This window comes from Lissotriton helveticus, chromosome 6 (genome assembly GCF_964261635.1).
Source record: "Lissotriton helveticus chromosome 6, aLisHel1.1, whole genome shotgun sequence".
Classification (NCBI taxonomy): domain Eukaryota; kingdom Metazoa; phylum Chordata; class Amphibia; order Caudata; family Salamandridae; genus Lissotriton; species Lissotriton helveticus.
The window spans coordinates 885,354,100-885,370,329 of NC_136067.1; the positions used below are offsets into that span (position 1 = coordinate 885,354,100).

The following is a 16,230-nucleotide window of genomic DNA, read 5'->3' on the forward strand; positions in this document are numbered from 1 at the left end:
TATAATTAATTATGAATGAATTAATGTATTTAGTGTGTTGTAAGTACAAGTATGATTTTAGCATGGAGTGAATTCGTGCATTTGAAAAACATCAGCATTAATAAGCACTTTACCCTCACCTGTTATTACGAGCAAAGCACAGGGCAGCAGATTATGTTTTACTTTTACCTTTATCTTTGTTACATTAATGTGGTTGTAAGGTCCTATGGTCCAATAAAAGTACATAAATAAATAAAACGTACAAGAAAATGTACTATCAATATATTTTTTTTTATCAAGATACTTCAAATGTCCTATTGGTTGCTTTGGCTCAATCCTTTTCAGCCATACATTATTGAAATATTCACATTTCGTATCAGCACAAAGGAGCAGTTTCTCTTTGCCATCATGATAGTGGCTATTTGGTGTATTCGTTGACCTAAATAATTTCCACTACAATGCACGGAGGATGAAGCATTCATGCACTTCAAAAGGAGTGCACCATCTTCACCTACTCTCACCCTACATCTCCTCCTACTCCTACCCCTTCTCCTACATCTACTGCTAACCATATCACTAACCATGCTCATACTTTCTCCACAACTATTTTCATACGTCTTCCTATATCCTTTTCTATCCCTGCTAATACCACTATACCTCCCTGTGTCTCTATTATTGTAATACATATTCATATTTTGATTTACTCTTTAACTTCAGCACCTTTCATTTTTCACATTTTATCATTACTCTTACTTATTTTCACTTTATTTCCAATGCTTACTCCTACTTTCACTTAGTCTTAGTACTAAGTATTTCTACATTTATTTGTACTTACTAACTCCTACTGTGTCTACTCAAATCCTACTTGTACTGTTCTGCCTTCTGCCATTTTCCTTCCCATAATACTTGTCTTCCCTGTGCTTATCACTTCTCCACAGTTAATTGGTTGACACAACAGCTCAAGGACTCCTCATAACTCTGATGTCAACCTACTAAATAAAAATTATCTCCATTGACATTTGCTGATGATTTGGAAATAACTTGTATACCGGAACTCAGTGGATTCCAAGATTTTAAGGCTGATCATGTGAGTCATTCGGTGCTCTGGAATTCCACCTTAATCCACAAAACATCAACTGTAAGAAATGGGGGGGGCATATTTCCAAGGGAAATTCTCCACCAGAGCATCACTTCTTAGGACGCATATTTACAAAGTGGTGTTAAGCTACTTCTCATAGCTTAGCACCACTTTGAAATATCGTACCCTTTCATACAGGTATCTGCGTGAAAGGGTCATTTAATGGTTGTTCATGTGGGTGTTCAACTGGGACACCCATTGCTTTGTGACGCTGCCTCAGATTTACCAAGATGTGTGATTCTGAGGCAGCGCCAGAAATGAACCCCACTGTATAGTAGGCGTTAGACTGGCGCAACAAGGAGAAATACTTATATTTCTCCACCTTGTTGCTCTTTCTATTTGTGTTGCATAGAAGGAGCAATTCGCCTTTACAGATTGTTTATGTGCAGTGAGGTGTCTCTTCCTGCAAATAAACAAACATATCTGCAACCACAGGCACCCTTGCACCATCGCGCATGTTGGTGATGGCAGCTTTTTTTAATGCCAGCACAAGGGAAAACACAGGAGTGCACCGTATTCTTGTAAATACGGCACATCCCTTCATTTTGTAAATGATGCAGCATGGCACAGCTAAATTGCTTGCAGCGCTGTGCCATTGCTTTGTAAATGTACTCCTCATTTTTTTGGTTCGGGCAGATGAAAGCGTCACTTCTTGTCAGACTGAGCGTCAAATGCCCCTAACATTGACCTGTGCTTAGCCTGCTGGTAACTTGGCACAAAAGCACTCAGGCTTAACTTAGAGGCAATGCATAAAGTATTTATGCAGCAGACAAATGTAAACACACTACGCAGAAAAATCCCAAACCAATAAAAAAATATTAGAGTGGATTATATTAAATAAAATTCTATTAGAATGACAAGAATCCAATCAGTAGAGCCAGATATATTCAATGTTAAAGTTTTAAGTGAAAATAGCGCTGAAAAGCACAAAGCGCCACTCACTGTCATCTGGTGCACTAGTTCGAGGTAAGTCACTAGTTCAGGCTGACAGCAATGGAGTGCAGGTCAGATAAAGGAACCAGGATAGTCCCACTGAAACATTACCTTCTGAGTCCGGTGTGAAGAAATCTGTTTGTTTTAGGAAGGCCACAAAGAGCTAGCTGAACATTGTGGGCAGTCAGTGCTGTAGCACAAAGAGCCAATCGGGCGTTGTAGACAGTTATTGCTGTAGGTTCACATTGGGGTTGTCGCAGGCAGTCATTACTGTAACATGAAGTGCAGGTTTCTCGATTCTGGCGGTTGTTGGTGGTGCAAAGAGCAGGTCTCATAGGTCTCGGTTTGGCGGTCATCGCAGAAAGCAAAGTCTTGGCGCAAACAGGCCCGTTTGTGGTCATGAGGAGCCCAAACTTCAGGATTTTAACTTTTACTTCCGGAGAAGTACACTGTGATGCTAGCTAATGTTCCAGCACCTGGGTAGGCACGTCTTTGGGATCAGGGGATCTCTCCAGCAGAAGCCAGCAGAACTTAGACAGGACCAGTTGCAGCTCCAAGCAGGACCAGTTGAAGCAGGTCAGCTGGGCAGTTACAGAGAGGCCTCCGAAGTTGGTTGTGTCCCTGTAACTCACCCAGGAGGCCAGTCAACTGACACTTGTAGTTACGCTGGTTAGCCTGGTATGAAGGCAAAGAGGGACAGTCTTTCTACTCAGACTGCAAAGTAGTTCTTCAAGCAGCATGAGGGTTCTCTGGCATCAGGACAGTTCTTCTTCTACAACTTCCACAGATCCAGGAGTGTTCTGATCAGTGGCTCTGGAGGTTGTGTGGGGAATTCCCTGACTTGCCCCCACCACTGTTTCCTGAAAACTCTTCCCCTTCCCCAGTCATGGCTCAAAACTGTCTGGGCTGACAGAAGGCAGGGCTGGTCTGATTTCAGGTTCCATTGTGTGCAGCAAGCAAACCCTCCACAGTCATCCTGCCAAAATGGCCTAACCTGTTCACACCTGAACCCCCTTTGTTTTATGGTCTGGAAGTAATACACAAACCCCAACAGCAGAACCATTCACAGTCATGTGGTCCAGGATACAGGCAGAAGGCAGAAATGGTTGGGCCAAGAAAATACCAGCTTTCTAAATTGTCTCTAAACTTAGTTCCTGAGTGCGCCTCCACTGCAGGTGTCAGAGTGGCTGTGACTGATCTAGATAAGTTCACTGCACACAGCCCAAGCATGCTGCAATCACCGCTCCCTGATCTCCTCACATGCAGTCATGCTCCTGGAGAAACAAGAGGTCCCTCAAAGCTCTTTGTTGTAGGTAAGTCTTTTGTTCTCTCATATGACAGCTTGACTTGCACAGTGTTCACCATGGCTCACTTCACATCAGGCGTCCCCTGGCATACAAGAGTCACCAATGTTGTCCTGCACACAGGCAATGACACAACAGGTGCAGGAGCCATTTCCTAACACCTCGCATAGGGAGTCCACTCAACAGAATTCCTCACTGGATGTCAATCTCTCCAATGCTCTCCTCTTCCTTACAGGCCACAGTGGTCTTGGCAAGCAGGCAGGCAATAATACTCCAGGAGCCAGGGCACGTGGAATTGGATTGCCTGGGCGATGTCCCTTCACCCAGCCGGGAGACTAGCAGACCTTGGCCCACAGTCCTACTCACAGGTAGAAGTCCTGCAGAGCTTCCCCTCCTAACATGGACTCCATGGCTGCTTGGGAAGTGACAATTTTGGGGTCGCAAATCACCCTACTTATGGTCCATTTTCAGACACCAAAAATGGTTTGGAGTTTGAGCATTTGAAGCTTACATTGGGTGTCTGCTTCTTTTGAAGTACCATTCCTCTGCCCTCTCTTTCTCTTGGAAGCAGTCTGTCACAGCAGGAGCGACTCCAAAACATATAGCCTCACAACAAAGGCTAGGGGCGTGACTAGAGTTTACACCAGGATTTCAGCCACAGTGATATGTTCATTAAAAGGCTAGCCCAGGGCCCCAGTTTCATGATTCTCTTTTCAGCCCCATCACCTTCATGTCCCCAGGCCCCTTTCTTTTGACCTCTCTCTGAATCAAAGTGCACACTTTGATGTGTACAGGGGAGGTCTGGCTTTGCACATATTACCATCAACTTGAAGTTGATGGTATTAGTGTTTCCTAAAGGCACAGTTCGCATTTAGGAAAGGCTACATGCTTCAGCATTAGGGAAATGCAAATTGCGATTCCCTAAATCCATTCGCATTTTAGGTGATAGCAAAAAATGGTGATTACCTAAATGGAGAATGACAAAACCTACATGCATTGAAAAGGCCTTTTTCCATTTGTAAACGGGCCAAATTGTGAACGGAAAAAGGCTTGATGCATGTACCCCCTAATTGCTTGCCTTTGTGAGAGAGTTGAATTGTATTCTTACTCCCTAATTGCCTAAAAATTTGCTATGCATATGTCACTAACTAAGACACCCCTTTCAAGCGTCAGACATCTTCTTGTTCAGAATAGGGTATACATTATTTAATTTGCATTTCGTTATGTATTTTCTGAAATATGTTTATCTGGAGAGCAAACAGTCCAGGACCCATTGCAGCACCACCATTAATAGGTAGATGTGCTTATTTGTGCCACTAGACTTTAGGTAGCTATATTTTCATTTTGCATAAGATCACTAATTATCAGAAGAAGACTAGACCTTGAGCTTCCTGGATGGCTGGTCAGTGTTTCGACAAAAATCAGCCACCAGTACAGAATATGGGTACTTCCTCCCTGTGCCCTGGCTAAAAACATGCAAGGGCAGGTAAGGGGAGGGAGTGTGTACACCCTGATTCTCATGCCCATAGGAGGAGACCCCAAAGAGTCCCTTTCATTGAACACATTTAAAACAAATATCAAATTTGCCACAATGTTTGTAGACCCAAAAATAGGTCTGCCACTCCCAGTTCCAAACCAGTGATCTGGGACTCCTGGTTAGGGACCCAGGGTATGCTTCATGAGTAGGGACACCAAACCACTCAAAAGCTTCACAGGTCTATGCTGGTCTATTCTTCGGTTCCACTCAAATTCAAAACCAGGTCTGCAGACCGCCGAGAGGATCAGGTAAGGCTCATAAAGCTTGCCCTAGGTTCAACAATCCATGGCCAAGAAGCATGCTGTGGGTTCACAAACCATACAATAGGGGCTGGAAACCCTAAATATTTTAAGCAGAAAAAACCTTGTCAAAACTATCCAGCCACTCACAATGGGCTGGGTAAAGGCTCTTGCCACAGGCAAGGCCCTTGTGGCAATTTCCGCTGCACACAGGTAATGCCATGCGCAGCGGGGGTTGACAATCCACTTTGGGTTGGGTGTCAGACCTGTGTTGCTAGTGTTGATCACTCCAGAAGTGATGGCTCCCTACAGCAGGTTGGGTGCAGGGCATGTTGTGAGCAGTAGGAGTTGGCAAGCTGCAGTGAGATGGAAAACATTAGATGTAGTGTAAGATTAAAGAAAATTGTGAAATACACATGCCAAATTGAAGTTATGGTTAACTCTGGCTATAACATCTAAAAATAGGTTGCAGAAAACTCAGAAATTCACTGAAAAACAATTTTTCAATTACCTTTGCATTTGATGTGCAAGTTAATTCTCGTTTGTCTGTTGTGCGAGTTATTAATAGTGGTTCTCTCCATAATTTGTGAGTTTCGGGGATTTTCCAACTTTAATTTGTTACCTTAAGGGGCTGTAAAACTGTTTCTTTCTGTAAAATTCATAGTTTTTTTTTAAATAACAAAGCTAATCATAACATGACTATAACAATAGTTTTCCTTCAGTAAATATCTGCAACACACAACTTGTTGACAGAGGAAAATTAGATTAAAGTCATGCCCTCATCATGCACTGCTAATTACTCTACATATTGCATCATTCATCACATCTTCTATGACATCATTGATAATATATCACTGCAACAGTTGCAATGAAATTATTGATGAATAAACTGTGCATGCCAGGGGTGCAAGTTATAGTTACCTTAGGGCACAATTAATACTTACTTGAGATAACTATAATTTGATAATTTAATTGCAGTGGCTTTGCATGTTTAAAACGGCATGTTTTAACAGACATTGTCAATGAACTATAACATCACTTTAACATTTGTTTTTTTCACTGTATATATATTACCTAGTGGCGGGCACCACTAGGTAGTTATAGATAGGACAGCTGTTTCATAGGTAAAGTGTTTTTTGTGTAGCTAGTAACTTTGGCACTGTTTGACTAATCTCCATTAAACTTTCCAACACGGTGCTACTTTTGACAAGTTTGCACATGGAAAGTTTCAGCGTGATCCATGAAGCGGGGGCTGAGGAAAAAGGGGGTGTCAATATACAAAATCCCTATGCTTTTTTCATAGACTTCTTTAAGAATGGGCTGCCACAAAAACTGCTGAACATATTTACACGTAATTTGGCAGGAAGCTAGAACTTGGTCCGCAGATTGTGTGTTTTGTGATTTGGTATAAATCTGTTCAGTAGTTTTTGAGGTATTAAGGTTCAAAATGAGTTGTATATCTGGACGGTTAGGTTCACAAGTCTCAAGCGACTCTTGCAGGAGTGCCAATTTAAAAATGGAGCATTCTGTTTGGCCCAGGGATCTTTATTTCCCTTTGGCCATGTCACTCCTGAGGGAGTCAGACTCCCACAAGAGAGAGACTCCTGATTAGCTGCCAGCAACATGAGAAAAATAGGGACTTGGGGACTTAGTAGCCAGATTTACTGTGTTAATGCCCCAGGGAGCCAACCTCTGGGGCAGTATTCATAAAGTTGAGGGGGGCAGCGACCTCATGGAGCCAACCCCAGGGCCAAACTTTGTTTATATAGGGAGGGTGGGTGCATGGCTCCCGTCCCTGAGCCCCCAAGGTCCCAAGGAGCCCACCCCAGGTGGCAAAATACATTTTGTGTGGGGAGGAGGCCAAAATGTACAGAGGGGGGCCGCATGACCCCCCCTTTCCAAACCTCTAAAGACCCCAGGAATCCTAACCCCAGCGCCAAAATTGAACAAAATGTAAAGGGTGCCATGAATGTCCCCGGGTAACCCATTCCATGGGGCCAGCTCACAAGCTATGTACCAGGGAGCCCACCATCAGCGCAAGCAGGGAATCCTGTATTTGCTCTCACTTGGCGGAAGCATTTCTAGAACTCCAGCCAAGCAGGAGCAAACACAAAGCACTGATGTGGGCAGGGAAACAGATTAAAAGATTGTTCACACATGGGGGTAGAAAAATTAGTAGCTGCTCTCTGCGGGCGGGAGCAATGCTGGTCCCTGCTGCTTGTGGGGAGCTGGATGGAGCCTCCCAGGCATTGGTGTTCCTCTCGCACCTCCCAACAAGAATATGGTGGATGTCCTGGTTGGGCACCAGGGCACCCACCTTTAAAAAATGCAGGTCCCGGGGGATTGGTTCCCTGAGGCCGGTAGCAAATCAGGGGAGGAAGCGGGGGCAGTGCAGCTCCCTCCCATAAAACAAATAGACAGCCCTGGGGAATGGGGTCCCCAGCGCCTTTTTAAGGCTCAGTAAGGGGTGGGCACGCACTCCCTCCCCTTAATGTTTAGAAATGATCCTAGGAGATTGGGTCCCCAGTGCCTAACAAGGCTTGGGGAGGGGGACCGGGCGGCATGTCTCCCCTGTATTTAAATGAGTCGCCCTGGGGATACTTTCCACTGGGCCTAACAGCGTTTGGTGATATACCAGCAGTAGACTCGCAGAAGGTTTTAGTATTAAGATTTAGTAAGAGAGATGACTATGGTTGGTGCTCCCTCTCTAGCCAGTAGTAAGTGACTCTCAAAGGAATACTGCAGAGTCATAGAACCTGATCACAACAGAATCCTTTCATACCAAACATTCCACCTATATTGTTTAAAGATACAACACATCTTCTTCTCTTTACAAAGTACCAAGATTTTTTGAAACAGAGAAAACAAAAAAATCTGTAATAAATTAATTTATACTACATTACAAAATCATGTAAGTACCCAGGTAGACTGTGGAATCTCTATATCCTCAGTGATCTCTTGCTCCATTTTTCCACCATCTTCACTAGTGTTGCTGAAGACACCACTATCTTCCCTTTCATTGGAATCTTAATATCGGTGCCGCTAACAGGGCGAGCACAAGTCAAGCAACTGCCAAATACAGGTCTTCGAGCCCACTGGTCTCCCGAGGAAGCCCCCACAGGAAAATGCAAGGTTTAGGTACAATTCACCAGTAACTTTTAAGAAGAAGGGAAAGTTCCTTTTCTTACCCGTATTAGGAGCTAAATTAGCTAACTCACTTCCTAACAGGTCCTGAAGGAAGCCCCCTGACCCGCCTGGGCTTGAAAAGGGCTGAAAAATGTCGACATTTCACATGGACAACAAGTTGTTATAAGAGCACCGCACTGCTTTTAACCTTGCCTCATCTCCAACCAAATAAAGTCTTTTTGGAAAGAAGTTGAGGGAAATTTTAATTCACCTCACCTCACATCACCTTATCACTGATCCCTACTGTAATCACCAGATGGTCATCCTCCAGGTGGAGGAAAGCATATTGTTAAAAAGAGACCCAATGATGATGCTTTCACGTTATGTAAGAAGTGGATAATCAAGATATACCGCTCCACCATACCTTTATGTAAATGAGGTTTTTTTAGTCGGTTAACACATGTGACCTTGGTTGGAACACTGCTACAAGTGATCCATTCCCTGTTGATTATCTACCTTTGACAGGAAGCTGAATGGATCTCAGCTTCACTAGGCCGCCCTTTGATCAAATATTATGCAGGACTTTCACCCATGCTAGTGATATTTTGGCATTGGCTGTCCAACTCCCATCACATGAAAAATGTACTTTCTTAGTCACACCGCGTTCAATAGCACTATATACGCCTAAACCAGATAGCTCACTATGACGATAAGGTTCCCTTTCTTTCCGACCACCATCTGCACCACTCACTTTACCATACGATTTGCCTCTTCAACAACACCATTCACTTGGGATTGTACAATGGCGTATGTCAGTGCATTAGTTTACAAAAATCGCCAAATCGCTTAATTTCATCGAATGTTAATTGAGTCCAGTTATCAGTAATCAGTTGCACGGGATATCCTTCCCCTTTAACAGCTTTGTCCAACACTTTACTAGTGTTCCTGGTAGTGATCTCCCACATAAATTTCACAACCAGCCATTTGGAATGTATATCCACCAAGACTTGTGCAAATTTCACCTCAGTTGCAATCCCTCCCATGGGCCCAATGAAGTCCGCACATACCATATGCATGGTACACCTGGATACACACGCGACCCCATAACTGACTGCATCCCTACCTTTAGTCTTTTCTCACTCTCTTTACATTCCTTACATCACCCTACCTATTCAGGTATATATTCATCCATACCAGGCCACCAGAAATGTTCTATCAGCTTTTGCCTAGACAACGTTTGCCCCAAATTGACTTCATGCAACATTTTGAACAACTTGAATCTCAAGCCCTCTGGGGGAACTTATCTGTCAGCTCTCGATATACCCTTCTCATCATACACAGACAACTCATCTCACAATTTTGCAAACAATCTCACAGGCACTGGCATAGGAATTTCTCACCTACACCCTTTAGAGATCAATAGCAACACTTACTTGTAGAACTTTGTCTTCCTCCATACTCTTAAACCACTCATGCTTCTCAATTGCTCCTTGATGTCATTCTGCAAAATTGTACACATTTCCATGGTAGTGGCATCCTAGGCAAAACGTCAGCCTGGGCATTCCTTCAATCTGGTATATAATAAATTCTTTATTGGCTGTCCTGTATGCAAGCCACTAAGCGAGCTTAAGTTGCAGATCCTTTCCCAGCTCCACCGTAGGAAATAATTTTTAACAATGGCTTATGGTCTGTGTGCAAATTAATGGGAACCCCAGAAATACATCCTAAAATACTTGTCCACCCATACAGCAACCAACACCTCCATCTCTATACCTCAGTAATTCCTTTCAGAGTCATTTAAAGAACGAGGCCCAAAAGCTACGGTCATCTCCCCCTCTTGTGAGCCTGAGATAATACAGTTCTCATGCCTACAGCACTCACATCTTCAGTAAGAACAACTGTGAGACTAGTATCAAAAGGGGTCAAAACCTTGGCAGAGCATATCTCATGTATTATGTTTTCAAAATCTTCTGTTGATCTTCTTCCCACTGAAAATTGCATCGTTTTCTTGATGGTTTCTTTTTATGCTCTGTTTTCTCTGCAAACATTTTAGCAAATTTAACATAGTGTTACATAAGGTTAAGAAATTACCTGAATTAACGATCTATGTCTTTGGGAGTGGGGTTTTTTATATTGTCTAATAAATCTCTCTTCGGCTTGACACCTGCAGTTGATAGGGTATAACCTAGGTACTCTACTTCTTCATCCCATCCTCATTGTCAATTTTGTGATACACTTGCAGGAGACATATACAAGGTTTTGGTATTAAGATGTATTAAGAGATAGGCCTACGGTTGGGGCTTGCTATCCAGCCAGTAAGTAACTGTCTCTCAAAGGAACACTGCTGAGTCATAGAACCTGAAAATACCAGAATCCTTACATACCAACCGTTTTCCCCATACATTTTTCGAGATACAACACAAGGCTTGAGGAGGGGGGAGCGCACAGCCCCTCTACCCTTTAATGTTAATAATGGCTCTGGGGATGGGGTACCCAGGGCCTAACGAGGCTTGAGGAAGGGGCAGCATGGACCCCCACCCTTTTAATGTTTATAGTGAAGGGGGGCTGAGCAGCCCCCTCCCTTCTAATATTAGCATTGGCCCAGTGGGATGGGATCCCCAGGGCCTATTGAGGTTCGGGGAGGGGGAGCACTCAGCCCTTCTCCCCTTTAGTTAGAAGAAAACAGACCTGGGGGATGCCCAGGGCATTACAAGGCTGTTCATAAAAGAAAAGCCCATTGGGTATGTGGTCCCTGGTGTATAATAAGGCTGGGGAGGGGGCACATGCACCCCCTGCCTTTTATTAAGAAAAATGGCCCTGGGGGATATATTTCGCAGGCCTAATAAGGTTGGGGAGGGAGCCATGCAGTCCACCTCCCCTTTCATTAAAAAAGGCCCGTGGATTGGGTCCCCAGGGTCTAATACGTTTTTGGGAGGCCTTCCTATAAAAATACTTAGGAACCTGGGGTCCCTACGGCCTAATGAGCTTAATTAGGATCAGGGATGTGGACCATGTGGTCCCCTCCCCTTTACATATGGTAATAAAATATTACTTTAAGTAAAAAAAAAAACTAAACATTTAATAAAAAAAACTAAGGTTAAAGTAACTTATAGTTAGGTGAATTTGTCAGTGACAACATTAACGTTTTGAACACAGAAATTCACTAGTTATAGTTTGATTATGTAACTATAACATGCGCCCCCACCATGCCCTGCTTATGACCTCACCTATTACATCGCTTTTGACTTTATATGACATCCTTTATGACATCCCTGATGATATCTCAAATTACACCATTGATGACATCACTGTTTACATCGCTGATTACACTATACAATGACTGTGTAAGTTTCTTTTACAGCTGTGTGCATGTACACTTAGTAATGAGCTTACTACAGTGCCCTAAAAGTCAACGCCACGTGTCTGTAATCGCTTGACTGCACCTGCGCATTCAGCCCCATCCCCCACACTGTGCTCAATTGTTGGTCCTGCACACCGAGACTTCACTACTCACCTTCTACCACCGGTGTGTCCCTCGACATGCTGGTGAAAGCTCCGAGCCCGGGGTAGGTTTGTTCTGTAGGAGACCAGGTCTCCGGTCGGGGACGGTGTCTTGATACCACGATGGAAGGTGTCAGAATGCCCAGGGCATCATTGAGGGGAGAGCTCCCGCTCCGCCCTTCTTGAGCCAATCAATTGAATGTCTGAAAAGGGAGAAATAACTTAATGGTGGAAACTTCTGGAGGTAAATGAAGGTTTATTTCAAGCTTGATAGAAAACAGGAGTTGAGTGCATCCTTCGCTTTTGAAGTACGATCTACCAACTGTTAGTGGTATTCATGGTTCAAAGAGGAGTTGGAGTGTTCGAGAGTTCACACGGTTAAATAATAATATGTTATGCTAACATACAAAGGAACAGAGCGCATGTTAGAAGCATAATGTGCCCATGTAATGCAGTGGCAGAAGGCTGTGTGCATGTACACTTAGTAACGAGCTTACTACAGTGCCATGAAAGCCAACACCACATGGCTGTAGGGCAGCGCTGCCTGCTGGCTCAGGCCTACAGTACGGTCCCGCAGGTCTTTAAAATGAGACTGATGCGACTGAGTCAGGTCAGAGATTGTCAGGTTACACTCCGCGGAATCCAAATGCAGCAAGAATGGTCCAGCTCCTGACCTCACCAACACCCTGATAATATATATACAGAGTATTCGAGTGACCATGCGAAGGAAGGCTAGGGAGAGAACAATGGGGAAAGGAACCTGTAACAACAAGGCACAGAATTAGTACTAGTGCACATACACAAACTACTCTCATAAATTGTCACTAAGTCTGTATGCACCTTCAGTGATTACTATTAGTCTTCTGACCTCTAAGCTCAACAGGGCGTTCTCTGATCACTTCAGTTATCACAACAAGATAAAACATACAATATTAATGCAGTAATACCTAAATGTCCAAGCAACTATATATTTTGTTAGTGAATGCCAACATACCCCCAGGTTCCTCTAAAGCAAACTGAATTGTGATGGGGGAAACTCCTCCCCAAACAATGTTACTCCAAATGCTGGTACTAGCACAATGTCACCAAGAAAATAGCATTTGAATATATACACAGGAATACATCTTCCTTTTAATCGTCTCCCCCTTGAATTCAAGAGTAAAAGCATAACGGTAAGACGTGGTTACCTCACTGCTATCTTCCGCTCTCTATGCCGCGAGTCCTCTGGCATGTAAACAATAATGTCCTTCAAATACGGTAAAGCGTAGTGCGACCACAGCTTTCCGCTTTCCCTGTAAGGATGATATTCCACTGGTAATACCGTTTCTTTCTCCACGGCAGAAGCCACAAGAAACGGAGAGGTCAAGGCGGCCACCTGCGAAGGAGAACACTGAACCATATGACTCTGACAGTCCTCTGATAGAAAGCGAATAGACTTGGACCTCCAATCAATAAAGGGATTGTGAAGGCACAACCAAGGCATTCCTAATATCACTTTGTACTGAGGAGCATCTATTATGTTTAACGTTAGCTCCTTCGTATGTCGTCCGCCATCAATGTCAACAGATAGTATCTCTACATCTGGCCGTTTGACGATGAGACCAGACTTCAATAGCTGACCATCCACGGCCAAAACTTCAAGTTTCTCCCTTGGTACTCTTGATAACGCCAAATGAGTTACAAGACCATTGTCTATAAAATGACCTGTCGCCCCTGAATCCAACATAGCCAAAACCTGATGGTATATTTGCTTGCTTTCAAGGCTCATAGGGAGCACTATATGCGACTCGGTATCTCCTAACCCCGGAGCTGACAGCGAGGGGAGTTTCCAACCCTTGTTATAATTCTCCTCTGTATCAGAGTACAATATTTTATCAGACTAAAGAGAAGTGGCAGATATAGCTACTTGTTTATTCTTTGTCCAGGTATTGGAAGTCTTGGGTTTAGAAGGGCATTCTTTCACATAATGCCCCTTCCTTCCACAGTACATACATAACGCTTGTACTCGCCTACTCTCCATTTCTTCTCTTGTCAGGGGGGCTCTAAGAGCCCCTATTTACATTGGTTCAACCATTGTCTCAGGGGAACTCGTTACCTTGCGTGGAGATCTGTCATATCTATAATAACCTTTCTCCCACTTCCATCTCTCACCCCCTCTTTCTGGCATGTGACTATCCAAACGTAAAGACAAGTTAATCATGTCTATGCAAGTGGTAGGCTGGGGATCTATCTGTGCTACTACATCGATCAGTTCCTCATGTAAACCTTGGTAGAATAGTGACATAAGCTTTTCTCTTGGCCATTCTGTTTCAGCCACCAACCGGTTTAAGGTTGTCAAATAAGTTATTAGATAACCCCTTCCTTGTTTCAAATCATGTAATTCTCAATCTGCACCAAAAGTAGTGGCGCGATGATTGAATACCCTCTCAAATTCTGCTCGGAAAGCAGGTCAATCAGACAATACCGCATCATTATTTCTGACCAACGGAACTGCCCAATTCGCTGCGTCACCCACCAAATATGATATTGCAAATGCCACTCTAGAGTGATGATTTGGAAAAGAGGCAGGTTTTCAGGAGAAGTGTAGCATAATCTTTGTCAGGAACACCTGAATCTTTTGAGGATCCCCTGCGTATCGCTCAGGGTTAGCTAAAGGAATGGGCAGTGGCACTGTAACCTGTATTTGTGAAGCTGCCGAAGAGGCGTTAAAGGGATTCCTAGTAAGTTGTTTCACTTTTCCCCTTAAAGTGGCTGTCTCCGCCTTGGAGGATGCTAACTCTTGTTGAACCAAAATTAAGGCATGAAGGACGTCCTCCATGGAAGCCATGTCTAGCTACACCTGGACCGGGCAGAGTGATATACTTGGGTGCGTGATTCTGTCAGGTTACACTCCGCAGAATCCAAATGCAGCAAGAATGGTCCACCTCCTGACCTCACCAACACCCTGATAATATATATACACAGAGTATTCAATTGATCAGGCGAGGGAAGGATAGGGAGGGAACAGCGGGGAAAGGAACATGTAACAACAAGGTACAGAATTAGTACTAGTGCACATACAGAAACTACTCTCATAAATTCTCACTAAGTCTGGTATGCACCTTCAGTGATTACTATGAGTCTTCTAAGTTCAACATGGTGTTTTCTGATCACTTCAGTTATCACTACAAGATAAAACATACATTGTTAATGCTGTAATGCCTATATGTCCAAGCAACTATATATTATGTTAGTGAATGCCAACATACCCCCAGGTTCCTCTAAAGCAAACTGAATTGCGATGGGGGAAACTCCTTCCCAAACAATGTTACTCCAAATGCTGGTACTAGCACAATGTCTCCTAAAAAATAGCATTTGAATATATACACAGGAATACAGCTTTCTTTTGATCGTCTCCCCCTTCAATTCAAGAGTACAAGCGTAACGGTAAGACGTGGTTACCTCCCCGCCGTCTTCCGCTCTCTATGCCGCGAGTCCTGGGGCATGTAAATAATGACGTCCTCCAAACACGGTAAAGCGTAGTGCTACCACAGCTTTCCGCTTTGGGAATTGTAATCCAGAAGGTTCTCGCTCTCTAAAGCACAAAGTTTCCCAAATAAAAATGGCACTGCCGAATGTCCTGATATTGTGTGCTTGCGGGAAGCCTCACTGCTAAACACACCGCTCACCATTGAGCTTCGAAGAAATGAAATCCTGCTACCAGCAGCGGAACTGGAGATCCTCCGATAGTCCGTGCATTCCAGCAAACACGACAGTACAGCCTCGTACTCTTCCTCAGCCGAGGAAGAGAAAGCCGGAAACCAACAAAATCATGCACAACGTTCTGCGTGCCATACTTCATTAAGTAGCGTTCTCCCTGCCCTCAGAATCATGGGAGTTGTAGTTTTTAGAAGGCAATGTGAGTGCGGCTGAGCTAGACCCTGACAGAGATCACATCATTACGCTCGGCAACATCGTTTGTTCGCACCTGCGCAGACAGGGTGATGCACCCCTCCCCTCCTGCAGCACCGCGCTCAACAGGTGTCTGTAGGGCAGTACATCCCGCTGGTTCAGGCCTACAGTACGGTCCAGCAGGTCCTTAAAATGAGACAGAGGTGTGACTGAATGAGGTCAGAGATCACATCCTCACACACAGCAACATCGCTTATTTGCATGTGCGCACTCAGGGTTATGCACCCCACCCCTCCCGCAGCACCCCGCTCAACAGGTGTTTGTAGGGCAGTGCTGCCCGCTGGCTCAGGCCTACAGTACGGTCCAGCAGGTCTTTTAAATGAGACAGAGATGAGACTGAGTCAGGTCAGAGATCACATCATTATGCACGGCAACATTGTTTGTTTGCATCTGCACAGCTAGGGGGATGCACCCCACCCCTCCCGCCGCACTGCTCTCCATTAGAGGCTCTGTGCACACAGGCCGCTCTGCTTACCTGCTATCATTGTTGTGTGAGCAAACACTACAGGCAGCAGTGCTCAC

The 16,230-nt window shown here is 44.2% G+C and overlaps 1 protein-coding gene across 1 annotated transcript in view; it reads left to right on the forward strand.

The window, feature by feature from the left end:
- LOC144763159 (G-protein coupled receptor family C group 6 member A-like) overlaps positions 1-16,230 on the forward strand; it is a 204,102-nt gene that overhangs the window by 134,517 nt on the left and 53,355 nt on the right. The gene's annotated exons all lie outside the window — the stretch shown is intronic.